Here is a 13,303-nt window from a genome sequence, read left to right on the forward strand (position 1 = left end):
AATGTTAAAAGGATAATATGGCCTGATCATTCTTCTTTTAGTGACATTCAGGAACCACTATTGAAATATATCCCACTGGGTAACACCCAGTGGTTAAGCCACAGAGCTCTGGAATCAGACACCCTAAGGTGGAAACCCATTTGCAGGCTGTGTGATCTGAGGCAAAGTACTGAACCTCTCTGTGCCTTTGTTTCTTTTTGTCTAAAATGGGCTAATATGATCCCATGATCATGAGATGATCCATGTAATGAGATCTTAGTACAGTACCTGATACACTGAAAGCACTCAATAAATGTTAGGTAAAGTGAATAAGCACACATTCTATAAGTTTCATTTATGTTATACTAAGATTTCATTCAATATTAGAAAAAGGCCTAGCCTCAGGTCTTTCACAGAATGCAAGCTCACCAGGTGTTAAATTTGTATGTTAATTATCCATTGATAGCCACCTGGTGTATGCTTTTTCTGACATACTATCTACAAAATAATCCCCCCTTAGGCCTTCCACTGAATAAAGCAGGAAAATAATCTGAGGTTGTCTCCTCTACAGTAAGTACAACTGTGGTTTGAAAATAGCCTTTCCATAATGGTACATTATTTTTTTCTTAGCAGTTTCACTCCTGCAGTCATCTAATACCTTTGAAGCAGATTAAGCCATTAAACGGTGTTCTCCTAGTGTCTCATAATTGCCAGCAAAGTCTAATCAGATAGCGGTGGCTACACGAGAGCCTTCAAGAAATACTATAAGATAATTAAAACATAAAGGTTATGCAAAAGTAGCAAATCAATAGAGACAGTAAACATGGTTTATCAACAATCCTGAGAACATTTTTTCAATTCTAAAATGTAAATGGACCTGGGTTGGAGCACACAGCTAGGATGACAGATAGGATCCCGGTAACGGTTTAATTAACTCCAGTTTCCTGCATGTTAAAGGTTGCCTCAGCCCACTGGCTCATGTAACAAACCCTCTGAGGATTTCGTTAGCCAGTGTCTGATAGGAAGACCGGGCAGCCTTCCTTTCCTTACAGGGTTACGTTCTGCCCTACTCCTTTGGAGGCCTTATCAAAACACAGTCCTCTGTTTTCTCTATAAATACACAGATATTTTTAATTTCAGCTCAAATGGTTTGACCTTGTAATCAAGGTAAAAGAAATACACACATACGCTGCCTAAGTAATGAGAACAGTGCGTTGGGAAGAATTGCGTAATTAAAATTATATATTAAAATTCACACGTAGGTGTAGAATGTTAGAAAAACCATGGCAGCTCTCCAGATGATTCACTTGCTTTTTTAATTCTTCTATAATGTAGTCTATTTTATAATGAGCAACAGAACTCTGCCACTTGGTTAGTTCAACTGGATGAAAGGGATAATAAGGAATGTTTACTATTAATGGATATTGAAACTACTACTTTGAGCAGCCCCAGTAAAGAATAGTTATTCACTGTTCTTAGCTGGCCATTTAAAACGGAATATAGCCAGTGTTTTGCTTGCAATCATGAATTTAACTAACTCTTACAGGAGAGATAAGGGTAAGCTTTATTTCAAGAATTACTCTCTATTTTTAAAAAAATTGCTCTGAGGGCCAAGTGTTAGCTAAAAGAAAAATTCTTTTTCTAACCTGGTAGAATTAGGTTTCGCACAATTACCTTTATCATCAGTAAATAAAGGAGTTACTTAACCTCTGCCCTTGCAGAAGTTCTTGATATTTTGCTTAGGAAAGGGCAAGAGGCCCATTATAGATTATTTACTCATTTTGTTAAAAGGTTATTCTTGAAGACTGTGATACAGAAACACATAATACATAATCTGTGTTAATAAAGATCTATTTACTCCACCATTTAAAGAAGCTGGTTATTATATGATGCTCATTAATACCATGAACAGGTTTTTTTTTCCCAGTGTTCCCAAAGATTATCAAGCTGTCAGTAAAGGACTCATTTTCTTTAAATTAGAAATCACCGAGGTAGCCTGTGTGGAGGATATTAAAAGCAAGTGTAGTCATGCCATCTTATTGCAAGATGAGCTAGAGCTAAGTACATCACTTATCTTTTGAAATGAAATGTCGAAAATGCCAACTACCTGCGATTTAAAAAATTTCTCTCTCTTCCAATACTTAGGCTTTTCATCCTGAAGCAGGAATCTAAGCTTGTCCTTTTAAACAATGATTTAAAGGAAGAAATTTAACACCCCCTGCTTGCAACATCCATTTTTCAATAAATCTATACTTTCTCTGCCCTCCGCCATGTTATCAGTCATCCACATCCCAGAGGAAATGCATCAGGCTCGGGGTTAAATTAAGGTCCTATCTCCAGTGATTGTCTAGAAAGCTGTCTACATTCTCAAACAAACTTATCTGCATTATATACAGCCATAAGTGCTTCTTGCCAAGTGAAGACACCGTTGTTTTTCCTCCACTGATGTCAATGGTAAGATTACTACTTCCCAGTTGAGAATTAAAAGCCACGATTACATTTCATTATAAATTGTAAATAGGTTGAACTTCACAATCTGTTTAGTTCTGTGATGCTGAAATCAACATGGGATATGTATGTCTTATATTCTTATGAAAAAAATAGGTCTAATGAGATGCATTGTCTTATTTCTCAAAATAATATTTCAAGTTATACCACTTCATACTATCTTTCTTTGATAGTTTGGTAGTTTGCTCATTTGGAAGAAGTACAGTATCTAAAAAGACCACTGTTTTACAACTTCTTGCTTAACAAACAAAAAATAGAAAAGCACATCTGACATACATTAGTTTTATTAAATAGAAGAATTGTCTCAGACATCAAGGAAGGTTAGTCAAGGTCAAAGATAACTAAACTTTGTGATAAAAACATGAAACACATAACACATGCACACTACACACACGTGTTCTTTTTCCCCACTTTAAGCAAACCCATTTAAATGCTCTTCATAGGTAAATACTTTAAAATACATTGGGCTTTATCCCCTTTAGTGGGATAGAAATACCAACCAGCATGATTAGAAACTAAACAAGGCCCAGCTTACAAAATAAGAAGGGTTCCACAATAATTTGCTATAAAATCCCTGAACTGAGAGGTAGAAGAAGGCATCACAGAGAAATACCTGAGCAGGGTGAGGGTAGCTTATCCTAACTCACCAGCTAACTAACCACTGCATAGTTGGAGGGAGAGGAGGGATAGTTTGTACTGTATGTTTAGCCACAAAATTCACAAACTCACTCATTCAATAAATATACATCGAGTACATACTATATGCCAGGTATAGTTCTAGGCCCTGGGGATGTATGAGTTAACACAACAGACAAAGTCCATGTCCTCATGGAGCTTATATTCTAGTGGGAGAAGTCAGATAAAGAAACACACAACTAACGAGGCACTCTGTGCTCTGGGAAAAACTGGCAGAACAGGTCTTCAGATAGGTATTTTCAGGAGAAGATTTTATGAGCCCAATTCTTGCATCTCCTCACATCTAGAAGAGCACTAAAATCATTAACAGTGACATCTGCTCCTCCTGACCAGCAGCAAGTCTCTGCCAAAATGTGTGCTTGACCCTCCTTCACTAAACTCACATTAATATATAGACTGACCTCTCCCCCGACCTCTTCAGAGCAGTTTCTCAGAGCTGCCGGAAATTCTGTCTCCTAGGCTATACAGTCCTCACTTTGCACCAAATCATACTTAACCCACACACAAAAAAAGAGAAACACATAACTATATATACGCCTCATGAGAGTTAGTGCTATGGAGAAATCTGGGGTGGGGGAGGGCACTGTTTTGTATAAGGGGCTCAGGAAAGGTCTCATTAGGTAAGGTGACCTTTGAGGAGAGAGCTGAAGGGAGTGAAGGGGTGGGCCCTGGGGACATGTGGGGGAAGAGAATTGCAAACAGAGACAACAGCAAGCACAAAGGCCCTGGGGTGAGTGCTCAGAAGAGCAGGGAGGGGGCTTCCCTGGTGGCGCAGTGGTTGAGAGTCCGCCTGCCGATGCAGGGGACATGGGTTCGAGCCCTGGTCTGGGAAGATCCCACATGCCGCGGAGCAGCTAAGCCCGTGCACCATAACTACTGAACCTGCACTCTAGAGCCTGTGAGCCACAACTACGGAGCTCGTGTGCTGCCACTACTGAAGCCCGCACACCTAGAGCTGGGCTCTGCAACAAGAGAAGCCACCGTAATAAGCCCACGCACCACAACAAAGACTAGCCCCCGCTCACCGCAACTAGAGAAAGCCTGCGCGTAGCAATGAAGACCCAACGCACCCAAAAATATATAAATAAAATTAAAAAAAAAAAAGAGCAGGGAGTCAATGTGGCATGGTTAGGGGGAAAGTGGTAGGCGATGAGGATAGAAAGGTAGTGGTGTGCCATGAGATGACCTGTGGGTATGCTTCGGGTAGGTCATGTAGCACCTTGAAGGACAATGTGAGTATTTGAGCACTGTGGAAAGAGGAGTAGTGTGACCTGATAAAGGTTTTTAGAGCATGACTATGTCTGCTATGTGGAGAAGAGACGCAGGGGACAGGAGTGGAAGCAGAAAGCAGAGTCAGGGGACTACTATCATCATCTAGAGAAGAGATGATTGTGGCTTGGACTATGGCGTTGACAACAGAGGAGATGAAAAAATTTTAGACACATTTTGAAGGAGCCTAAAGAATTGCCTGTCAGACTGGATACAGTGTTGAGAGAAGGATGGATGGCTCTAAGGTTTTTGGTTGGCAAACTTGGAAAAATACAATTGCCATTTACAGAGATTGGGATGACTTCCACAGGAGCAAGATTATAGGGGTGGAAGTGGCTGGGACAAGAGCTTGATGGTGGACTTACGTCTGAGATGCCCATTAGACATCCAGGTGGAGATGTCAAGTAGAGAACTGGATATATGAGCCTGGAATTCAGGGAAGAGGTCCAGGCTGGAGATATTACTATTTTTTTCTTTTTTTTTTTGGCTGAGACGCACAGCATGTGGAATCTTAGTTCCCTGACCAGGGATGGAACCCGTGTCCCCTGCAGTGGAAGCACGGAGTCTTAACCACTGGACTGCCAGGGAAGTCCTGGAGATGTAAATCTAAAGTCATCCAAATAGAGGTAACACTTAAATCCAAGACACTAGATGAGCTCACCCAAGAAGCTGACACAGACAGAGGAGAATTCTGAATGCTGAGCTTGGAATACTCCGTGGCTAGAGTGCTGAGAGGTGGGGAAGAACCAGCAAAGAAAACAGAGGAAGATGACTGGTGAAGGCGGAGGATAACCGAGAAAGAGAATAATTCCAGAAGCCAAGTGAAAATGCTTCAAGAATGGGGTAATGCATTATGTCAATGCTGTTGATACAGAAAGTAAGAATAGAACAGAGAATGACCACTGGGTTTGGCTCTTTGAAGGTCACCAGTGATCTTGACAAGAATGATGTCAACACAGGGACAAGAACTAAAGCATTATGGGAGTAGATTCAAGACAGAATGGGAAGAAAGGAGCTAGCAAGGTCCTATGTCTTGTAGGAGTTTTACTCTCAAGATGAGAAGAAAAAACAGGGAAGTACCTGGAGAGGAGCCTGGGTAGGGTTATTTTTAAGATGGGAGATATTACAGTACTTTTGTATATTGATGGAAATGATCTAGAAGAAAGGGAACACTGATGATGCATGAGAAAGGAGATAATGGCCCACATGTGCATTACATAAGCGCCAAAATCTATTAGTAAATTCCACTGTATAGACTGCAAATCCCTTGTGGTCTTATGAGCTCATACACTTTTATATAGAGAGAAATGGTTAGGGGTAGGACTAGATGACTCCAAAGGTCCCTAACTAGCTGACACTATGATTGTCTATGTTCACAAGTCTAAATACACACTCAAAATCAGAGGTAACAGTAACTTTATAAAGAAGAAACACAAATACATCAGAAGTAGCAAGAGCTCAGCACTCCCCTCTGCTGATAAAAGTCATTTTCAAGTAAAAAAAAAAAAAAAAAGATGATAGGACTGGTCTTACATTAAAAATGTATGTGAATATTTCAGGTCATTTACTGTCCTGTAGTGTTGGTTCAGATTGAATTCAGAACCCTGAAGACACGAAGAAAGTTGTTTTTTCATGGCATTCCTGCAGAGTAAGTTTTGTTTCATGGTATCTTTGTGAGATTATTGACACAGTCCGAAGTTGTAAGTGGAATATTTTAATGAATAGAATTTTAGGGACCAATGTTGTACTGTCCTATCATGAGAGCCACAAGCTAAGCTAAGTCTCTCTCTGTGTGCCTCCCCTTTCCACCTCTGAATTATCTAACCCATACTTGAAGTTATGGCCCATTTTTGTAACCATCTATTGTGGCCATCTGGTATAATCCATTACCCCTAGAGTTTGTTCCACTTTAAGATTATATACTCTTAAAGGTTCTTTCACAGTTTTTGTAATTGTCTTTTTTTAAATCAAGGAGACCACAGACTTAAGAGCATGAACAATTTCCTGCAGTTCTGTACCATGATGAGCTAGCACTTGATTCTATTAAGCCTATACTTTCTAGATGTGTTAGTTGGGCCCTTTCATTCATGTTGCTAGAAATATGTGTGTGTGTGTGTGTGTGTGTGTGTGTCTATATATATGTATGCTTAAGTGCCCAATTGAAAGGCGTTTATTGTAAGGATACACAGGAAAGTAAGAAAGACAAGAAATAATTGAAACCTTTTTGTATCCAGGTATCATGAGACTACAATGCTGCTCAAGAAACTGGACAATGTTTAAAATATCCCCTGTGAATGTACAATGCCATTGACCCCTCAGCAGCAAACTTCTGTTGCCCTGATCTTTGGGTCACTCTATCTCTGTCTTTGTTCTATTCATTTCCAACAAAAGCATCTCTGTACTCCTCACCACTTTGTAGCTTGTGCATGGTTTTCCAGCCTGGGAAATTGTTTACTTCTATATCTCTGTCTTTTGGCCTATAACTCTTCTAACCACTATCCATTCTCCCCAAGATAAAGGCTATGATTAATTTAATCATTTTCCTGGGTTTTCATCTACATCATTGGCTGGTTCTTCATTTTCAAATCCCAGATCTTCCTGGTCATTAAATGTTGTGGTTTCATGAATATCAATCCTGGTCTGCTTTCTAACACTTTGTCCCCCAGGTGATTTCATTCAGCCATGATGTTGGCTTTGACTAATATCTATACCCCTGTGATTTCATCTGCATAACTGCTTCTCCTCCTTCAGACATCAGCTCAAATGTCACCTTCTCTAAGAAGCCACATTCGACCAGTCCTCCCTTTCACTATGACTATGTCTTCCCTATAATCTTCTGTGACAAGGACACATTTTGAAATATTTGTGGGATACACTGACCACTATCTATTTCTCCCACTAAACTGTAAGATTCAGGAGGGTAGAGCCTATCTCTGACTGGGTTAAGCACTGTGTTCGCTACCAGCTCCTTGCAGAGCATGGGGCATTTAGTATGATCTCAGAAATTAATGAAATACTGAATGAATCAATCTCTAACTTAGATTTTTTTCCCCAATGAACAGAGTTCACATGCTAAACGATCTCATAAGCAGGCCCCCATGTCTGATCTATCAGTAGTGATCAGGGAAATGGAGTCACGTAAAACAAAGAATCTTCTCCATCCATTTTCTTTGGAAGAGGGTTTGGTGAGTGGTAGACCTGAAGACTCTTTGCCACTACGTTCTATCGTCTCTATTCAGAGTTCACTATGTCCAGTTTTCCTATATAGGATTGAGTCAGCAGCTAAGAGTATAATACATATTCATCATTGTGACTCCCCCTGATACACCCCCGGGAGATTAATGTATGTCAATGACTCACTATACCTTATATATGTTAATTGACAAGATATATCAGGATAAATGTCATGGAAAAAACACACAAGATAGAATACTGTTTTGTGTGTGCTTTGATTTCAGAATTTGGAGCTGCTTAGACAAAGAAGTGTTTATTTTGTTTAAAGATGTTAGACTGGAGTAGGTAGGTCAATAGTCTAAGATTAAATAACCTTTTTTTCTGAGAGTTGCAAATACTCTTTTCCCAGATTACTGGGTTTAACACTATTTCTTTTTACTAAGATAATCATTAAAAAATTTTATTAGCTTTGTTTTGAACTCTATCAGCATTTGTGAACTGATTAGAATAAAAACTGTTTAACAACAAGTTAATAGTTATAACTGACTCATAGTTGATAATTAGGAAAAACCCTTTCTCTTGCATTGGTATGCTGTGTTATTGATTTAACTTTCATTTTCAAGGTCATTTTTTCCCCATAAACTCCCTGGAGTAGCTTAGTTAAATATACTGCATTACATAAAAACATAAATAGTTCAAATCCAAATGCAACTAATCAATTTTATAGAATTGAAGAATGTTGCTCACGTTATTAAAAAAAAAAGATTGTTGACAAATCCAAAGCAATATATAGTATACTTGGCAGGGGTGATATAAAGGGCTAAAGCTCATTATTATTTTTGGGTTTTTTTTGTGTGTGTGTGGTACACGGGCCTCTCACTGTTGTGGCCTCTCCCATTGCAGAGCACAGGCTCTGGACACACAGGCTCAGCGGCCATGGCTCATGGGCCTAGCCACTCCGCAGCATGTGGGATCTTCCCAGACCGGGGCACGAACCCATGTCCCCTGCATCGGCAGGCGGACTCTCAACCACTGCGCCACCAGGGATGCCCTATTTTTGGTTTTTATACAAAAAGAATAATGACTTTATTAATGACATTATTAAAAACTAAACAGTAGAGAAAATTATATAAAATAAAAATTTTAAATCAACCACAAAACAACCATCCAGATATTACAGTGAAGTAATTTGATGAGCATAGATATATATAGATAAAAGGATATATAAATAGATCAAATTTTCTAAAAATTATATTAATGAAATTTTTTTAACTTAATGGAAAAAAGGAAAAATATATGTGAATTAATTGCTGAAACACAAGTACATGCTCTACTTCAAGGAAAAAAATTATAAAAGAACTAAAGAGACCAGAGTTCATTTCAAAAGTCAAATTCTTAAACTTTAGACAGTATTCATCCCTGACCTGCTATGAAAGATGATGACATTTGGACATTAGCACATGACAGTTTCCCTCTCCTTCTTTCTTCCTTACCCCCTGGTTTTGGTAGTTCTGAATATTATAATGCCAAGGTTTATAACATAGTATATTCTGTAATCATATTACCCTACTTTAAAAAATCTGAATTCTGTATTTCTCTTCTACATATCTAATTCTCTATTCTTAAGTTCTGTTTTTATTTTTTTAATTTTATTTTATAGTTAAGTACTTGTTAAAAGAAAGTCTTGTGGACTGTTATTTCCTAAGTTTTTGTATCCACTGGAATGCCTATTTTATATGTATTCAGTCAAGGTGCCTCAGGGAAATGGAGGGAGAATCAGTCCAGGTGCTTCAAATAAAGTGCGATTTGACTGAAGGAGTTAGAGGTTTACTAAACTGCTGAAAGGGCTGGAGTAGTCCAACTCAGGGAAATTGGCATTCAGGAAATCAGGAAGGACAAAAATCTCAGGAAGCCAACATTGATGACCTCAGTGGCCTATAGCACCCAAATGAGTGACTTGCAGGGGGATGCCTAGAAGCTGCCATGTGCCAAAGCCTATATGCTTGCCTGCTGCTAGCACCAAGCCATGATGGCTTCTGCATCTTGTCTGCCTTCTACATCTTGTTCAAGTTCCTCTCACCGGCAGAATTCCATCTGGAATTCTGCTGGCTGGAATGGAGAAAACGGTATTTCCAGTCTTTATACCTTGCAATATAGGAGGGGACAAAGGGACAAAATGACGCCTGGTTGTCATAGACAATCTAGACAATACCTTGACTGCTTATAATATTCTGGAGGCACATATTCTTTCCCACAGAAATATTTCCCTATGACTCTTGGCACTGAGTGTTGCTAGGGAGCCTAATTAATTTCTTCCCATCTCCCTACTTTCTTCTCTTTTTAAACCTAGATACCAAAAGACTTTTTTGGGTTTTTTTGAAGTTCAATTCAATAATATCATTCAGTATTGCAATTTGTGTCAAACTCTGTTATTATTTTCAAGTGTCTATGAATACTCCTGTAAGAAGAGTGTATTTTCCCAACTCTTTATCATCATTGGCCATATGACTTGTATAGACAAATGGAATGTGAGGAGAAATGACATGGCAGTATGGAGAATAAACATGTCTAATATTTTTAAGGTATTACCTATCTGAATTTATAGTCAGTGTTTCATTCTTACAGTATTTCTATTTCTAAATATCTATTCTAAGGCAGTGCTCAACTTTATATAAGCACAGAGGTATACAGAGGTGTTCAGTGCAGCACTGTTCATTTGTAATGGTGGAGCCCTGGGAATATGTAAATTAAAAAAATATATATAACACCTTTGTATCCACCACCTAGATTCAATGATGGTTTACATGTTTTCCATATTTGCTTTCTCTTTAGCTCTATGCGTATGTGTATACATTCTCATCCCCCCACACCACACACACACACATTTTTGCTGAATCATTTGAAAGTAAGTTACAGACATCATGACACTTCACCCCCCTAAGGACCTCTAAATACTCCAGCATGCGTTTCCTAATAAGGACATTCTCCAACATAACCACAATATAATCATTATACCTAAGAAAATTAAAAATAATTTCCTAATAACATTTAACATTCAGTCCATATTTTTCATTTGTAACAGTGGAACACTGGGAATAAGTATTTATTAATACAAAGGGTAATGGTTAAATGAATTGTAGGAACATCCAGAATCCAGACTACTGGGCACTAAGTTGGCACAGGTCTATATTCATTAACTTTTTTTTTTTTTTTTTTGCAGTACACGGGCCTCTCACTGTTGTGGCCTATCCCGTTGCAGAGCACACTCCGGACACGCAGGCTCAGTGGCCATGGCTCACAGGCCCAGCCGCTCCGCGGCATGTGGGATCTTCCTGGACCGGGGCACGAACCCATGTCCCCTGCATCAGCAGGCAGACTCTCAACCACTGCACCACCAGGGAAGCCCTATATTCATTAACTTTTAAAGATCTTCAAGACATATTGGTAAATTAGAAAAGTACGTTGCAGAGAAAATTATATAGTAAAATTCCATATATATGAAACACCAAATTTAAGTATTTCATGTGTTTACACATGCCTAGGAAAAGTCAGAAGAATAAATCTTAAAATGCTAAATATGGTTACTTTTGGAGTGGTGACTGTTATGGAGGCTGAGGAGTGGAGTTGGAAGATTTTACTCTAGATACCTAGATTGTACACTAGGTATTTATACCTATTATTACAATAGGTATTTATACCTATTACTACGATGGTAATGTATTCATGTGTTATAATGTAATAAACAAACTAAAAGCTAAAAGGAAATCTTATTGTTTAATGGATAACCCTTAACCACTGTTTTGATAGGTGAGGTGGAGAGAATTGGAATCAAAGAGGCAAAGGGAAACCATGATTTACTGAGTAGACATGTGCTTGTCACATTGCCAAGCGTTCTTCTTATAGATGTTCATGGCCGTCTCTGAGATAAGATGTATAACCCCCATGTTAGAGATGAGGAAACTGAGATTCAACAATCCTTATTGACTAATCCAATAATCACACTATTAGCAAATGGTAGAGTCAAGATCAAGACCCAAGATCTTTCTAACTCCCATATTGTTACACTTCATAAGACAGTTGTATCTTTAGTCAACAGTGGTTATATATGTTTAATTTATTTTGTAACAATTGTGGTAAGCTATGTGTTTGGGAAGGAGTGATAAATGGAGTGGGCAGTGGAGCTAGGATTTCCAAATTATCCTCGCTTTGTCTTGTTTCTGTAGTACCCTTATATGCTTCTCCTATCTCTTTGTACTTTTGTAAGCTTTTGTACATTTTTCCCTCCTCCTGGATTTCCATACTTGTTTATTCTTCTTTACCAGATTCCTGAACTTAAATATTCTTTGACCTTATGTTATTCTTTTTTCATAAAGAGTTATACTCCGTACATTGTCCAGCAGAAATTAGACCTCTTTATGTGAATTAGACTTAGAATGTATGAACCAAGAGAGTTTGATACTTTAATAATAGATCTGCTTCTAGATGATCGTAAAGTTTATTTAAAAATTACCAATGGGAAAACTAGCTAATCCAGATAGCATCCCAAGAGAATTTTATGAAGTTTTTCTATCTAATTTTAACTGCTTTATTAACTTGGGTCATATAACCAAAATAATTCTTCCTCTATGTACTCAGCAAGTTAATATTGAGCTGGGGTTTTCAGAAAGATTACAAGAGTTCATAAATTTCTTGTTATTGACTTGAAATAACCTCATAAAATCATACCAAGAATACTAACTAATGATGCTAACTTATATTAATATAAGTGGAAGCATCCCAGTCTATTTTATAATTATTGGGAAATGGCTTTTGGTAATTTACATGAAGGCTTTACTGGTTCTATTACTTACCAGAATACATTGACCAATATAATCATTTTTTAATCTCAGAAAGTTAAATAGGAACAAAGGCCTTACAACTGTTGTGCAAACAGAAAAGAAAATAAATAAATGGCAACGTTTGGGATGGACTGTCTAAACTCCCATCCCTTTCTTTAAGGAGTAACACTGTCTAGGTTCTGGAATTCTTCCCTTTAGGATAGAAGTATTAGAGCAGATATGGGACTAATGTTTCCCCTGAGAACTAAGCAATGACTAAGCATGCCAACCATGACTGCCTCAGTCTGACTAGAACTCAAACCTCTTATTATGCTTCTCCCCACTGAACCCCCTAAAGCTTCTCACTGACCTCAGCTTCTGTCTGTTGCGTAATGGCCGTGTCTTGCAATTCTCTCATCCAAAGCTGCTGTATCACATTAGATGTTGACCTCTCTTTGGCTTTTAGCCTCCAAAGTCCCAGTCATAGATAAGGGGATATAACTATGTTTGCCTGAATTGTTTCATGTTACTTAGACAATATTAATAATCAAAATTAGTCTTTGGATGCAACATACCCATCAATAAAAGCTATCCTGGAGTACTCTGAGTACACTAACAAAACATTCTCACTCTCTGAACACTGGACCTGTTTGTGTTTTTACTGAGATAAAAGAAAACTGTAGTAACATGTTGGAGGAAAATCACTGATACATAGGCTATCACTTGTTTTACCCTTTTCAACTCAATCCCCTAGGTTAGATAAATAAGTGACAGAACTTCAAAGAAAATCACATTCACAATATCTAGGAAATAGTCTCAAGTGGTCAAGTTGAACAAAAAGTCAACTGTGTTACTGTGAA

Source organism: Pseudorca crassidens, chromosome 3 (genome assembly GCF_039906515.1).
Source record: "Pseudorca crassidens isolate mPseCra1 chromosome 3, mPseCra1.hap1, whole genome shotgun sequence".
NCBI lineage: Eukaryota > Metazoa > Chordata > Mammalia > Artiodactyla > Delphinidae > Pseudorca > Pseudorca crassidens.